Here is a 16,563-nt window from a genome sequence, read left to right as displayed (position 1 = left end):
ATCCTTTCCATGGAAAGCTTGCTTAGAAAAGCTGACATCTATCCGATGCCTTAAGTTGATTAAATGCATTTTCTCATTTGATCCTTCCACAATCTTGTTATACTCCTTTTAACCCCATTTTATGGATAAAAAAAAAACCAAGGCCTTAATAATTCACAACTAATAAGAGTCAGATTTGTGATTCAAATTCAGGATTCTCCTGATTTTGAATATAGCCCTCTTCATACAATAGCATGGTCCTTCTGCTATGTGGTTCCAACAAAGTCTTTTATCCTCATGGACAAGATGAAGGGCTATGGACTGTAGACTGGGACTGTACTCAAAGGGTAGGAATTAACAGGTCTACATCAACATTAGAAGTTGATCTAATGGAAAACTCAGTGCCCTTCGCATCATACTTCATCTGATCACAGGAAAGACCAGCATCTCTTTCCCTTCCCTCCTTACCAGCTCTTTCCCTCTGAAACCCTAGTCCAGAGAAAAGAGCATTGTGTAAAGAGAAACGAAACCCGAGTTGTAGTCTTAGCTTCATGCCCTCTTGAGCAAAATACTAAAGTCTTGATGCCTTACTTCTGTAGATCTGCATTTTCCCCTTTCTAAAATTTGGAGATTGAAAAACCATAAATCAATTAGTCAATCAATAGGCATTTATTTAAGCATTCACTAGTCCCTAAAATGTGCAAGTTGGTGGGGAGAGAAAAGCAAAAACGAAATAATGAGCTGCATTCTATCACATAAACAACATATGCAAAGATAAGCAAATACAAAGTAATTTTAGGAGGGGGGGAGCAGAGCTCCAGTGAAATCAGAAAAAATCTCATTGTAGGAAGTAGCCATCGAGCTGAACTTTTGAAGGATGCCAAGAATTCTAGTTGGGGAAAGGTCTTAGGGAATTTTGTCTGGGTATGGAGGAAAAGCTAAACAAGAGGTTGAAGAAAAGAATTGCAATGTCATGTATGAGTAAAGGCAGAAAGAGTGGTTTGATTGGAACCTGAAGGGAGGATGTTAATGTACAATAAGTCTGAAAAAGTTTCTCACAGCCAGATGGTAACAAGCTTTAAATGTCAAACAGAGAATTCTGCATTTTGTGCTATAAGCAGTAGGGAGCACCTAGAGGTTTTGGAGAAGAGAAGTGACTATGTGCTTTAGGGAGATAATGATGATGATGATGATGATGATGATGATGATGATGATGATGATGATGATGATGATGATAGCTAACATTTATATAGCACTTACTATGTGCCAGGTACTGTGCTAAGTGCTTTACAATTCTCTTATTTGATCCCCATTTTACAGATGAGAAAACTGAGGCAAACTTAGATTGGTCCAGGGCCATGCAACCAGTAAGTCTGAAGCTGGATTTGTACTGAGTTCTTCCTGATCTCAGGCTCCACAATACACCATCAAGCTGCATACATAGCTATATCATGTTGGTAGTTTTGTAGAGAATGAGACCTGAGACCCATCAGGAGGTTATTGCAAAAGTTTAAACAAGAAAAGAGAGACTTTGGTCTATTGTAGGGGCCAAATGAGAAAAGAAAATAGGATGAATGTGAAATACATGGAGAAAGAATCCACAAGATTTGAGAAGCAAACAGTTGGCTACAAGATGGAGGAGAGTAAAAAGCTAAGGTCCCTTCTAGTTCTAACATTCCTTGTTCTAACATTACTTCCAGCCCTGGCATTCTCTGGATAGAGATGCTCTCTTTATCTCTCTCTGTCTGTCTCTCTGTGTGTGTTTCTCCCTTCTTCCCTCCCTCCCTCTCCTTCCCTTCCCCCCCCCCCCTCTCTCTCTCTCTCTCTCTCTCTCTCTCTCTCTCTCTCTGTTTCTGTATGTGTCTCTGTCTTTCTCTCTGTGTATGTGTGTGTGTTTGTCTTTCTGTGTGTCTCTGTCTCTCTGTCTCTTTCTCTTTCTCTCCCTCCTTCTCTCTCTCTCTCTTTCTCTCTCTCTCTTTCTCTCTCTCTTTCTCTCTCTCTCTCTCTTTCTATCTTTGTCTCTCTGTGTGTGTATCTTTCTCTGTGTGTGTCTTTGTCTCTGTGTGTGTGTCTCTGTCTCTGTCTCTGTCTGTCTGTCTGTCTCTCTCTCTGTGTCTCTCTCTCTCATTTTCCCCTTAGAAACCCCCACCTTCTTTTTCTTCATCTTAAATCCTCTATCCCTCTAGTTTGCTCTTCCATTCACTATCCTGTTCCTGACCGAGTGATTTGGACTTCATTGTTTGCTCTCTCAGTTTAAAGACATTTGGACCTCATTAATTCAATCTCCTTTGGGAATAGATAGGCCAAAGATTCCAATGGCAGACAAGTCAGAGGAACCAGACATTTGTAAAGACAAGGCTCATCATTATATTCAACTCATACAGTCACAGTGCTGACAGGGGGCGGGAGTGGGAACAGTGTGTGCTAGAAAACCTTGAAAGGATTCTAACAAAGAGATAAAAATCATTTATAATTACCAGCATCATTATTGGAATGCAAATGCCAGCGCTGAAAGCTTTTACTCTTAAGTAGATTGGTATTCAGAGAATCTCAAAGCAAAAAGAGACCTCTGAGGTCATATAGCCTAACTCCCCACACAGTGCAAGAATCTCTGATGAATTCATCCCCCACTTGAAGACTTCCAATGTCATGAAAGCAGCACATTGCATTCGTTGCTGGACAGCTCCAGTTGTTCCTAAGTGCTCCATGTTCCAGCCAAATGGTTTTCTCAGGCTTTGACACATAGAGAACTCGGTCTTCCTTCTCTGTATCTTTTGCCCCTTGCCTGGAATGCACTATCTCCTCACTTCAGCCTCATACAATTTCCCTCTCCCTTCAAGGTCCAGTTCCAGCACCACTTTCTACATCAGTGATTCTCCACCTCCACCACCAGTCCACACTCCAAACTGCTGATAGCCTCACTCCCAAACTACCTTTTAGTTAAGCACTGTATATCTATTTGCATTTATCCTTTTTTAATTATTTTGTATGTGATTCCCTAAAGAATATAACCTCCTTGAAAGCAAGGATGGTTCCACTCTTTATACTGTATACCCAGAGCTAGCACAATGCCCTCCTAGTGCATAAGTGCTTTAAAAACTTATTGATAGACTGAGCTGAAAATAAATGTCAATTGATTGACAACTTCTTCCTTGTAATTGAACACATATGCATGAATGTTCACAGACATATGCATCTATGCATGCACATAAGTGGGCACATAAATGTGCACATGCATGTACACACACACATACACACACACACACACACACACACACAGTTCCTCCTACTTACTAGGCTCAGTGAGGATAGCTCTAATGTTTCTTTTATGTAACATCTTTCAAATACCTGAAAAACATAATATTTTCCAGAGGAGAATGATCAGTCCAGGGAGTTGTGGACAAATTGTCATATGAGCATTGGTTAAAAGAACTGGAGATCAAGCTTTTTTCATTTTTAAAAATTTAATTTAATTTTTAAAATTTTATTAAAGCTTTTTATTTACAAAACATATGCATGGGTAATTTTTCAACATCAATCCTTACAAAACCTTCTGTTCCAAATTTTCCCCTTCTTCCCCCACCCCCTCCCCTAGAGGCAGATAGTCCAATACATGTCAAATGTGTTAAAAATATATGTTAAATCCAATCTATGTATACATATTTATATAGTTATCTTGCTGCACAAGAAAAATCAGATCAAGAAGGAAAAAAACTGGGAAAGAAAACAAAATGCAAGCAAACAACAGGAAGAGTGAGAATGCTATGTTGTGGTCCATACTCAGCTTTCATAGTCCTCTCTCTGGGTGTAGATGGCTCTCTACATCATTGAATAATTGGAATTGGTTTGAATCATCTCATTGTTGAAGAGAGCCCTGTCCATCAGAATTGATCGTCGTATAGTCTTGTTGTTGCCATGTATAATGGAGATCAAGCTTTTGGTGGGGGAAGGGAAGAGTTAAATAAGATGATTATAGAAAAATTGAATTTTGGGGTTCACTTTAAAGCTCATTAAGTTCAATATGGACCAGAATTTGAATCTTCTCTACAACCTTTCTGAAATTTTTGAATTGGGAACTCATTACCTCATGAGACAATCTATTTTCACTCTGAAGAGCTCTAATGAGCAGGATGTTTTTCCTTATGCCACTATGAAATCTGCAAAGTTCCCCCATTGCTCTTGGGTTTTCCCTCTTCAAGTTCCCCCCAAAAATCATTCTATCCCTGCCACCATATACCAGTATCCCTCTTTTACAGACCAAACACTTCTAGCTCAACTAATGGTGAACTGATCCTGCTCATGTCATAATCTGTAGACATTCTTCTCTGGCTGTGCCAGAGGATGTCAGTTTCCCTTCTAAAAGGTGGCAATTAAAATTGAAAATAATACTCCAAGTTTCATCTAATCAGGGAAGAATATATTGGGACTGGTATTTCTTTCACCTTAGACATCATACCTATAAGTATTAACTTTGTGGGATTTCCATGTAATGTCAAACAGTCTACTCATGGAAAGTTTGTGGACCACTAAGCCCCCAAGAGCTTTAAACAAACTGTTGTTGAACCATATCTTTCACATCCCATACTTGTATAGCCAGGTTTTTTTATCCAAATGTAATATTTTACATTTTCTCTGCCCAGTTTCAACTTATTATATTATATTAATTTATTCCATTATGCTAATATCTTTTTTAGAGTCTGATTCTATTATCTTTGTTAGCTGTCCCTCCCAGGTTTGTGTTGTTTCCATATTTGATAAACATGACTTCAGTGCTTTTACCCACATAGTTGATAAAGTCAATGCACTGGACAGGGCCAAAAATAGATTCTTGAGACACTTCATTAGGAACCTCCTTTCAAGTTAATAACAATTAATCACTACTTTTCTTTGGGCCTGATGTTTGGACTAGTTCTAAATCCCCTGTGATTGTTTGACCATCTAGTTCATATTATCATTATCCCTAAGCATTTGGAAGAGAGACTTTGTTATTATTAAATTCCAGGCATATTAAGTCTAAGGCATTTCTCTAATACCTATTGTGAAAGGAAACAAGGTCATTGTGTCATAATTTGTTTTTGTTTTTTTTTTTTAATCAACCCCATCCTACCGTTTTAATGATTGCTGTTTCAATGCCTACAAACCATTCTTCCAATACTACACCATACAATTTTTGTTCCTATTGTCAAATATCATAAAGGTTGCTCATGGAAAATGATTTAGATTTGGTCAGCTTGGCCAATGGAGAAGAACTAGGAATAGAAATTTCAGAAAAAAAAATTATGTCAGACCCACCTATAGAAATGCTTCCTAATAGCAGTCCAAAATTTGAAGGTGGTATCTCAAGAGTTAACAAAAGTTGGTCCAAAAGTTGAAGATAGTATCTCAAGAATTAATAAATTTCCCATCACTGGAGATGGTCAAACAAGAAGTGACTAACCACTTCTAGTCATATGGAGTACTTCTAGATGGGTAGGCATTGGAGTAGGAGCCCCTTGAGGTCCCCTCTAGTCTGAGATTCTAGTGAATCTATAAGTGTGGCACTCAATAATTTTTTTCTACCATCTAGATTGAATGTTCCCCAGAGCATTTTTCAGTGAACCAAAGAATTAAATCCCTCAGAAATTTAATCCTACCCTGGCCTGAAGACAGTCTCACAAAGTGACTGCCTATCATTTTATACCCTTTGTTCCTTATTTAGGTCGGTGAGAAATGCCACTTATTCTGCCTGCAGGCATCTAACATTGGTGCCTTCTGATTTATAGTATTTCCTGATGACTTTTTCTTGTGAGAAGTTATTATTTTTTACCAATTTCTTCTCATTTTTCTTTTGTGAGAAAAATAACCAAAGGGTTTGGTCTCTCTCATTCCCAGGGATTTTTTGCTAATGTCTCCATAAACGTACATACTGAAAAGGAATTGTTAAGTTCACAACATGTGGATAATTGATTTGCTACAACTTACCAAAGAGCATTTGTCATTTGGAAACAACAGAGTCTGAGGCATTTCTCTCCCCCCTACCCCTACCCTGGTAAGCATGGAGGCCTCTGACTTATTGTTGGCATTAAATAGAAGTGTTCAGCATACTATTTAATGTTTCCGAATTCCTTATAAATCACCTCCTTATTTTGGTGATTACAATATGAGGAAGAATTCCCTGATTTATAGCCAACATCCAAGGAGGAGTGGGAGGGAACAGGGATAGGAGGGGCATGGCATGAGACGCCTGGCAGAGAGTAGAAACTCTATAAAGGCACAATTGGAAACATCTGTTTGATATATCACCACCTTCACTACAAATTGCAATCTTGGAGTACGCTCACACCTGGGAGATTTTCATTAACAGAAGCCAGAGCAGATAAATATAAAGGGGACTTTCAATAGAACTGCAGTGATTGGGTTGTGCCTTGCCATTCAAGTTTTTTGTTTTCTCTGCATTTGGAGGTAGGAGAGAGAGGATGCTCAGAACCCAAGCTCATTGCATTGGGATGCATGGACATGCATTGGGAACTGGGCATACGTTCTCTGGGGAAGTGGGGAGAGGAGATTGGGTAGTGACAGTACCACAGCTGGATGCTGAAATTTAAGAGAGCAGATAATTGCTTCTTCAGGTCCAGTTAGACAGCCATTCAGTCCACAAATAACAAATAAGAGCATATGGGAAACATGCCACTGTGCTAGGCACCCAAAGGTAGGAAGAGATATACAGGATAGGATTTAGCAATGGCTATATATTTTTTCCTGAACTGGAGAAGCTCACAATCTAGGAGACAAGAAAAAATAATGATTACATCCAGATAAAGAGAGTTATTTTTAAAATGAGTTGAGGTAAGAGTAGAAGTGGGAAGGGAAATTATTGGTGATTAGATTATGGCATATAGGTTCAGCCTGATTTAAGAAACATAAGGTTTCGGGGGTCCTCTCTTTCTTTTATTTCTTTAATGAGATATATAGCCTTTTACCCAACATTGAAGTGCAGGGAAGTGCACAATAGCTTTGCTGAAGTTCCCTATATAGCATCATATTAACTTCTGGTTTAGGAAGGACGTTGGTGAACTGAAATGCAATGAGGGAGGGTGAAGGGGTTAGGGAGACAATTGAAGAGGATAGGAGAAAGAATGGGAATATTTCCTCTAGGGGAAAGTTGTTGGGGGAGGAAGGCTGCTGTCTTTAGATATCTGAAGGTCTGTCCAATGAGAAAGGTCTTAGTTATCCTTGTTTTGTTTGATCCCAGTGAGAAGAGACAGGAGCAATGGAGAGGCAGTTTAACACTGGGAAGACCAAGGCAATGATTAATGCTGTTTCAGAAGAGTTGCCTGGAAGGTAATGAGCTCCCTGACCATATAGATTTTCTAATGGAAGCTATATGATTCCCTGTAAGGGTGTCATAGAGCGGAATTTCTTAATTTGGATGGGAAATTAGGTTTCATTAAGTAGATGTCTCTTTCAATCACAAATATGTTAGAATCTATCATTTAAATTTACACTTAAACGTAATTAACCCTTTCCTGACAAGGTATTGATTGGTGGTTGGGGGACATTAAATGGAGGACAGTGGGCACTGGAGGAACAGACAATGATATTCAGGGAATAATAATTATGGACATTGAAGTCAAAGGTCCTGGCTGGATAATCCTTTCTAATGCTTACAACCAACGTGGCCCCAGATGCGAGCTCTCTTGGCCAAAGTTTCCATATATATAAAAGTTACTGGATTAAACAGCCTGTGAAGTCCTTTCCAACTCTAGTTCTGTGATACCGAGTTACAAGAGACAAACCAATGTCATCTTTTCATGAGCGCTGATCCTGAAACAAGGGGGCCTCTTCAATTCCCCATATGCACTCTGTCTTAGTAGCGTCTCTGTCATGAATTAAGGAGTTTTCTTTCTTTTCTTGGGACAGTAATTTAATGTGTAACTTTGGGCAGCTACCTTCCCTTGGATTCAGCTATCCTCTCTGTAAAATGAAGGAGCAGGTTTAGGTTTCTGAGTACCTGTCACTAGATCATTCTATGACCCTCGTATATTTCTCTGCCTTTATAAAATATTATACTAAAACTGCCCTAGATATTGCTTTTAAAACTTTGTCTGGAGATGCCTTCATCTCCCTGATTACTTATTCTGGTTTTGAATTGTTCTTACTGCCAGGGAATGTTTCCTCACAGCTAACTTAAATATGCTCCAGTTTAAAACCATATTTTTCTTCTTTTTTTTATCTACAATAATAATTGAGAATAACAGATCATCACCTTCCCTAAAAAGATGTTTTCTGGCCCAAGTTGTACAAGCCCCTCTTTCTTTCAAATAGTCCAGAAGTAAAAAAGCAAATTCTCTATTTTCTTTTTGTAAGTATATGAGACAGAGAGATAGAGACAGAGAGAAAGGAGAGAGACATAGAGAGAGGGAGAGAGATAGAGGAAGAGAGGAAAGGAGAGAAAGAAGGGGAGGAGAAAGGGAGGGGAGAGAGAGAAAGAGGGAGAGAGAAGGAGGAGAAGAAGAAGAGGAAGAGGAAGAAAAAAGAAGGAAGAAACAACAATGAGGGAGGGAGGGAGGGAGAAACACACAGAGAGAGACAGAGCTCTTCGTTACTGGGTTGAGCCTCCTCATCTGTGTAACTTATTGCGGCAGGCAGGGAGGCTGATTCCCAGAAATAGATACGGGGCAGAAACCAGGCAGAGTCTGTGAGTCGCCCAAAACTGAAGCAATGTGATCTCCAAAGCTGGTTTTGCTTTGGCCTCTCTGTCTGCTTATAATCAACCCCACAGATGACTAGTGGTTGAAAGCACAGACATCCAAAATATCCCAGTAAAAAACCTCAAGAATTGCCCAAACAGATGATAACTATCTACTTCTAGTGATTCGTGTGGGCACAAGAGCCTAGAAATCATTGCCAGAGATTATACAATAATCATGGACAAATAACAAAAGAACACAAGGGACAGGAGGTGTTTTTATTCCTGATGCTTATTTAAAGCAGGAGATACAAGAGAAAGCAGGAGATTGGGAAAGTGAATGGCTGGTTTTGGTACCAAAAGTTAAGAGAAAACAAAAATCCAAAAAAAATGGGAATGACAAAACCAACAGCTTCAAATGCCTACAGACAAAAGCGAACTACAGACAGTAAGCAAGAAGCTCTGGAGGTTTTAGCACAAGAAGACCGATTTTACATTATCCACATATCTATGAGACTTGACGGGATTACAGTCGTGACTAAAATATGGTCCTGAATGAGAGTATGTCATTCAAAAGAAATGGGAGGGGTAAAAAGGATGAGGATGGGATAGTATTGATTGTTAAGAAGGTATATTCGTGGACGGAAATCCAGGACCTGTAGTATGTAAATCTACATTTGGATAACTAGGACAGATTACAGATTAACGGGATGGAAATGACTATCCAGAAACAATCCTGCCATTAATTACCATTACTTCTGATTGCATCCCAGCATGTTCCCTATGCTTCCATTTGCACTGGGCTCAGTCCAGACTTTTCTTTTTGAACTTGTCTTTTGGTTTCAAGGACTTTAGGCCCTGCCTCCTCCCTTCTCCCAATTTGATATTCCAAATTCCCCTTTGTGACTCAGCTCACAGACCTTGCCCAGTTTCTGCCCCATTTCTATGTCTGGGAATCAGCCCCCCGCCTGCCACAAGAAGCAACATGGATGAAGGGTCTCAACTAAGTAACAAAGGCCTCGCTCTTGCTTTCCCTCTTCATCTTCCTCCCCTCTCTCCTTCTCTCCCTCTCTCCTCTCTCTTTCTCTGTCTCTGTCTCCCCTCTTTATATGTCTCTTTCTCATTGTCTCTATTTCTCTGTCTCTCTTACACACACACACACACACACACACACACACACACACACATCCCTGTAGCCCCTACTACTACTGTCTGAACCATGGCCATCAATAATCATAATAAAGGTAATGAAGGGGTGAATGGTGGGCATGAGCAGGCTGCAAGATATTACAAAGAATGAAGGGAAAATGAGAAGCTGCATAAAGGATGTTACCAGGGGAATTAATTACAAGAAGAAAAAAATAAGATGGACTGGTCACACAGTGAGAGTGAAGGCTAACTGATGGATTGCCCATGTGTTCAATTGGTATTTACATAATTGCAAGAGACCTAGAGGCCGGCCCCCAAAACACTGAACAGATTGCCTTTGGCAGGCTTCTAGACATAGACAAGTTCCACAGGATGAGCAGGGTGGGATGGGTTCAGAACTGCATGGATAATGGGGACACCCATACTATTGCCCTCACTGATCCAAAGTATTGAATAATAATGATTTTTATAATTATAAAACAATGACTCCTTTCTCTATGGGAGAAGCACTATTAGGTAGGGCAGCATTGGTGACAGAAGGAGTCTTGGTCTTGGAGTCAGGAAAACAGGGGTTCATATTGACCTTGGATATTACTTCATAAGATCTTTCATTTGTACAGTGCTTGAACCTTATTATGCTAAGTTATATAAAGTTTCAAGGTTTTCAAAATGCTCCTTTGATCCTCACAACAATCTTGTCAGGGTGGATGATGTCACTATCCCCATTTTACAGATCAGGAAACTGAGACTTGCCTTACTTCAAGTACAGTATTCTATAGCCTAAGTTTAACTAACTTAGTTTCTCCCACCCTCTTCTCTCTTTTGTAAGATGGGAACCATAGCAATATTTCAATCACAGACTTGTTGGGAGAATTAAATGAGATAATGTTCATGGTTTGCTTTACAAACTTGATGATGCTATATAAATATCTTTCATCACTATTACAAAGTACTTTCCATATGAAATTGTTCTAAATGCAGGCTGCTTTCTGATGTTATAGGCCATACCTACAAAGAGATCTCTTTGAAAGGCTAAAGATAAATGCATACATACTAAAAAGAATCAATTAGATGTTGCACTCAGGTTTTTTATGTCACATTGGAATGAGGAGGTTAGCATATAGTCTCTATTTGAATAGATAGACCATTTGATTCTCAAAACCTTCAGCAGAGCTTTTTAATCTTTAGAGACAAAGTGCTTTTGTAGCCTAGTGAAGTATGTATGTGTATGTATATATATATATATATATATATATATATATATATATATATATATATGTGTTGTATATAATATGCATACACACATACATATACATATATATAGCTTTTAAATATGAGCAAAGCAAGACTCAAAGATGTCACGTGATTTGGCCAGGGTCACAGAGTAAGTGACACAGTCAGGAGCCAACTCATTCCTCCCCAGACCAGTGTCCAGTGCTATCCCCAAAGGCAGCTATATACCTTGGACCCCCTAGATGAGGATGACTCAACAGCCTCCTCCTCACACAGCAGGAACCTCGTAATGTACTGAAATCCTTGCAAATATGAGAGGGGATGAATCAGGAAGAAACAGCATGAAGGAGACCTGGGTTTCAGAGCTGCCACAGCTTCTGGATGGCAGGATGCCTAGAGCTGCCCACCCTGGGCTTCTTCCTTCCTTAGATCTTCAGCCATGTAGCTCGAAGGAACTTTGGTTTGCTCCCTTGGTTTATTCACAATCCTGCTTTGTTCCCTTCCCAAATAAGCCACCGTACATGAGAGCAGAAAGAACAGTACCTCCACCACTCAGGTGAGCAACTCTGGTTTCTTATTGTTCCATCAGATAAGGTAAATCTTAGCAGGAAAGGAGATGCAGGCAGGTTCACCCCTCCCTTTATCCCAGCTTCTCCCCAAGACCCAAACAGGCTGGCTCTCCATTACCTTCCTTCAGAGTGATCCTGATGTCTCCCACACTCACCCACCACATTCTCTGCCATTCCCCGACAAGGTTGCCAGGTCTCATTTCCCTGCCACATCAATGAAACAACACAATGGTTCTCGTGTGTCCTGACCAGTTGTTACTGTCACATTTCAAAGAGGGAGGTGGAGGAAACCATCAAAGGAAACCATAGGTTGTCACTAGATCTTGACTAAATACATCACGTACATTTTTCAAGTGTTTTAGTCACATTTTTCTCTTTTTTATCCTGGCTTAAATAATCATAGTGGCTTAAATTCATTATATCCCCCATGGCAGGGTGGGTGGGTCTCTTTTTCAGGCTTAGCATAATTTTCCCTTTGAAGAGTTCCAGGAAATCGAAAAGCTCTTGAAATGATTCTACTCCAGTTGGAAGTCCTGCCAGAGGACCCAGAGAGGAGAGAGCCATTTGCCCTGTTAACAGGGTGCCCTTACCCAACAGAACCCCCAGGCAATGGTCCGCTGAGACTGCCATGGAGGATCATAGAGAAAATTTAGAGCAGAGGAAAATCTTAAAGAATCATCGCTTCCAAACTCTTCATTTTATAGGAAAATAAACTAAGGCCAAGAATGGAGAAAGGACACCCTCAAGCATTTCAGACCCAGGGATCTTCCTACCATTAAGCCAGGTGGACATACGGACAGATGAAGAAACTGAGATTGGTTAAGCCACTTGTTCAACTGGAAAATGGCAGGACCAGGAAGCCTGCTTCTAACACTCCTGTTCTCTGTGGCTCTATTTTCCCCCTTTCTTCTCCCTCCAATCTGCTTACTGTATGGAGGTGAAGAAAGCCGGAGAAAGCAATGGTGAATGTAAGACTTCAGTGAATAGGAAGCCTCATTTCTTCCTCCAGTGACCTAGTGCCAGTGTCAATAGGGACAATCTCAGAGCTTTTCTTTTCATACAAGAGCTAAGGGAGCCTCATTTGCAATCAAATCATCACTGATGACTTCCCCATAAGACTGACCAACTCTCACTGGTTCCCTAGGTTTCACCTGCTGTCCAGAGAGAAACTACCTAATGGGCCTCCCTTCCAAATAATCCCTATTCTTTCAGAAACATATCACAGCATGATTCTCTGGACCCAAACCCAAACCCAAAGGGACCATGAGAAAGAGCAGTGAGCCTTCAGGTGAGGAATCCCTCATTTCTCATAATTTTTTGAACTGTGAAATACAAAACAGTTCATTTGACAATATGACCTACCTGGCCATAGCAGAAACAAGCAGCCAGATGGGCTTTCCAGAACCAGGAAAAAGCTGCCATTGAGTTTTAAAGACTCACTCTTCTCATAAGAAGGGAAAATTAGCTAATGAACCCCATTCTCAGCTGCATGGCTACAGAGGCTTCCCCTCTTCTGACTTCTTTGGTCAATTTATCCCAACACTGCCCACTCCCTTGTCTCAGTGCTTTGCCTTCCACCTCTACTGAGCTTCCCAGGGGAAAAAGGGTAGAGAGCATCATGGATTTTGGGAAGGCTCCAAAGTCTGGCATTATGTCTTTCGAACACTCTTGGTATTGTGTGGGAAGAGAATGCTCTTTGGGGATCAGACACTGGCTCCCCTGGGAAAACATTCATTTGCCCCATCCAAAATCTGGGCTTGATGTTGAAGAATGTGGGTCTTTGTCTCTTTGTCCCTGCAGCCAGAACAATAAGAATTGTTCCTAATAACATCTTCATAATTAAGATGCTTTTTTCAGATGGTTGTAATCCAGCCCATTTCAGTGACATTCAGCTGAAACCTGGCATGCAAGATGTTCATTTCTTTTAAAGTTCATTCTTAATTGGCCACAGTACTTTCCCAGCCAGGAAAGAGATACAGAACATGTATTTTTGGCATCTCCAATGTTGAATTCTCAGTTTGCCACATGCACTGGAACTTGTCCTGAATCTTCCCTCAAGAGAAGGAGGGAGTGGGAGGGAGAAGGGGAGGAGGGAGAAAGAGAGAATTGGAAAGAGGAGATGAGAAGGAGAAAGGGAGAAAAGAGGATAAAGGAAGAGAGAGAGGTAAAAAAGGAGGAGGAAAAACATAATTTGGTAAGTAAAAGGGAAGATATAATAGGAGTAAATAAGGGAGGAGGGGGAAAGAGAGAGAAATGATGAAGGAAAAGGAAGAAAAAAGATGGAGGGAAAGCAAGGGAGAAGAGGAAAGGATTGAAAGGGGAAAGAAGAAAGTGATCAAGAAAAAGAATGAAGGATGGAGGAAAGGAAGAAGAAATTGTAGAAGAGGAGAAAGGGCAGAAGAAAATGAGGGGAAAAAAGGAAAAAAAGGTGAGATAAAGGGAGGGGAAAATGGAAGAAGTTCAATGTTCTTTGGCTTTGGAGAAGACCATTGCCTGCAAAGTTTGATATGATAATGAGGACATTAGAATCATTAATCAAATTCAATAAATCAAAGAAGCCGAGAAATATGCTGTTTTTTCAACTCCCCATGAGTCTCTACAACCCCATACATATCAACTGAAGTTAAAGAGGGTTCTCATGGTTCTTTGTGCTCAGATCAAAAGATGGTGCGTCCCAGTTATCAGGGCTGCTGGATGTGCAAGGTTGGAGCAGTAGTAACAGTGTATTATATTCAATGCTTCGGGCCAAATTTAAAGCTGGACTCCTAGAACTGACTTGCATAGAATTTTAGAGCAGGGTGGAACCTTAGAGAACATCTTAGTTCAACATTCTCATCTAACAAAGGAGATAACTGGAACTCAGCAGGAGAATTTGTGTTGGGTCTGCTGGCTAGTAAGTGGCAGATTTAGAATTTAAATCCAAGCCTTCTGGTTTCCAATTCAACAATCTTTCAATTGCCCCCAAGCATTCCTATAAATGAACTGTGATTATTGATGAAGGCTCTACTGGCCACAGAACCTGGACATTGTTGTCACTAGTGGGGACAGCAGTGAGGAAGGAAGAAGAGGTAGCTATGGGGAATCTAACTCTAGCTCTGGATATTTCCCCTTCCTGTCTCTGAGCTCAACACTCCCCCAGGAAAGTGAGTAGTGGAGATAATATCAGAGCCAAAAATCTGAAATAAGATGGAGAACTTTTCACCTATGTGTTCTTAAAGGGGGGACATAGACCTCCTTGGGCTTCAGGGACTCCACAAACTTGGATGGAGAGAAATTGCAACTTTATTCTCAGTGGCCTGAAATTTAACATTTCCTCCAATTATTTAAAAACATTATTCTGAGAAGATGTCATAGACTTCATCTAACTTCCAAAAAAAAAGGTGAAGAACCACTCAGTTTTAAATTTTAAAATTTACTAGAATGCACTAGATCCCCTTCAAAGCTGTGATCAGTTTTAAGATTCTATGATTTATCAAATGTTTTAAACCTGCTATTGACTTATCATATGAGCCTGAGTAATTTTTTTCTTCAGTCCTTAAAGTCAGAAGGAATAGGTTTTAATACTGGCTCTTATAGCTTACTACCCATGTGATCTTAAGCAAGTCATTAAAACTACTCTGGGCCTCAGTTTCCCCACCTGTAAAATCAGGTAGTTAACCCTAGACAATTTGAGGTCCCTTCTAACACTATGATCTTATAATGGCTATCAGTTGAGGTGTCTGCCTTCCTGAAGAAGTCACTTAACATGACTAGAACAGAAATAGAGCCATGCAATGGTTCTACTGGCTGGTCTGCCCACCCAAAATCCTCCTCCAGCAGATCACCTGTTCAGGAAAGGTCAGTTGTGCCGGTCCTTTTAGGTCTTTTGGTCTGAATTCAATTCAAATGGTATATTTTCCTCCCATCTTCTTGCTGTCCAAGTTAGCATATCATCAACCATTTATTAATCATCTACTATGAATCTTCTTTCTTCAAATAGCTCTTTCAAATCATTTTCTCTAATATCTTCTGCTGCTCCTCCCTATCACAAGCTGTTATCAGACATCTAGTCTAGAGATTAGATGGAAGGGGGAAAGTTTCTCAATTCTATTGAGTCCTTCCTGTCCTACCTGCTCCAAGTGGTAAATATTCACTGAAACTCCATCCTCAGCAATTCCTACCTCAGAAAAACTCCATACTGGAAGAAAATTTGAGCATATCTCTGAATAGCCATCCCATTTACTCTATAATTGCTGGACAGATCTACGTACTAAAAAAATCAGCTTTTAATAATTTAATTTAAGTTGTGATTTAAATTGCACAAAATGCTTTATATATACAAAAACATGTTAACTTAGATATTGTAGATATTACTATCCCATTTTACATTTATGAAAATTAAGGCTAAGAAATCCTAAGTGACTTCCCATTTTCAAGACTACATAACTAAGAAAGAGTCAAAGTTAGGATTCTAAACTGGGTCTTTCATCGCCAAAGCCAAGATCCCATGCTACTTCTCAGTGAACCAGTCTAAGAGCAGTAAGAACTAAGGCAAAAAGTTTTGCCTCTGGAGCCAAGCAAGAAGGCTATCCATTTTTCAAGACCAAATCCTCTGGAACCAAGCAAAAAGGCTATCTATTTCCCAAGACCAAATCTCAATTTAACAAAAGAGGAAAAACAGAGGCACAGAGAGACTTGTTAAAGGTCATTTGGAAAGTCAGTAAAGAAAATTGGAACTGACTCACTTCAGCCTAAGCTAAGCAAGTCTGATAAAGCTAGCAGCTATAATTGTTCTTTCCGAGGAGCCAAATTCTTTAGCACCTGCTAATTATTCAGGAGACTGTCCTTGGAAATCAGGTCCTTTCCTCTGAACCTTGAGGAAGAGAAATAAAGAGAGGGCAATGTGTTTATAGAGCTTGACTAACTCCCACCCCAGATGCCAGTGTAACTCCTTCAAAATATCACCTAGAATCTTTCTTGTATAAA

The sequence above is a fragment of the Sminthopsis crassicaudata genome, chromosome 6, assembly GCF_048593235.1.
Source record: "Sminthopsis crassicaudata isolate SCR6 chromosome 6, ASM4859323v1, whole genome shotgun sequence".
NCBI lineage: Eukaryota > Metazoa > Chordata > Mammalia > Dasyuromorphia > Dasyuridae > Sminthopsis > Sminthopsis crassicaudata.
This window is presented reverse-complemented; position numbering follows the sequence as displayed.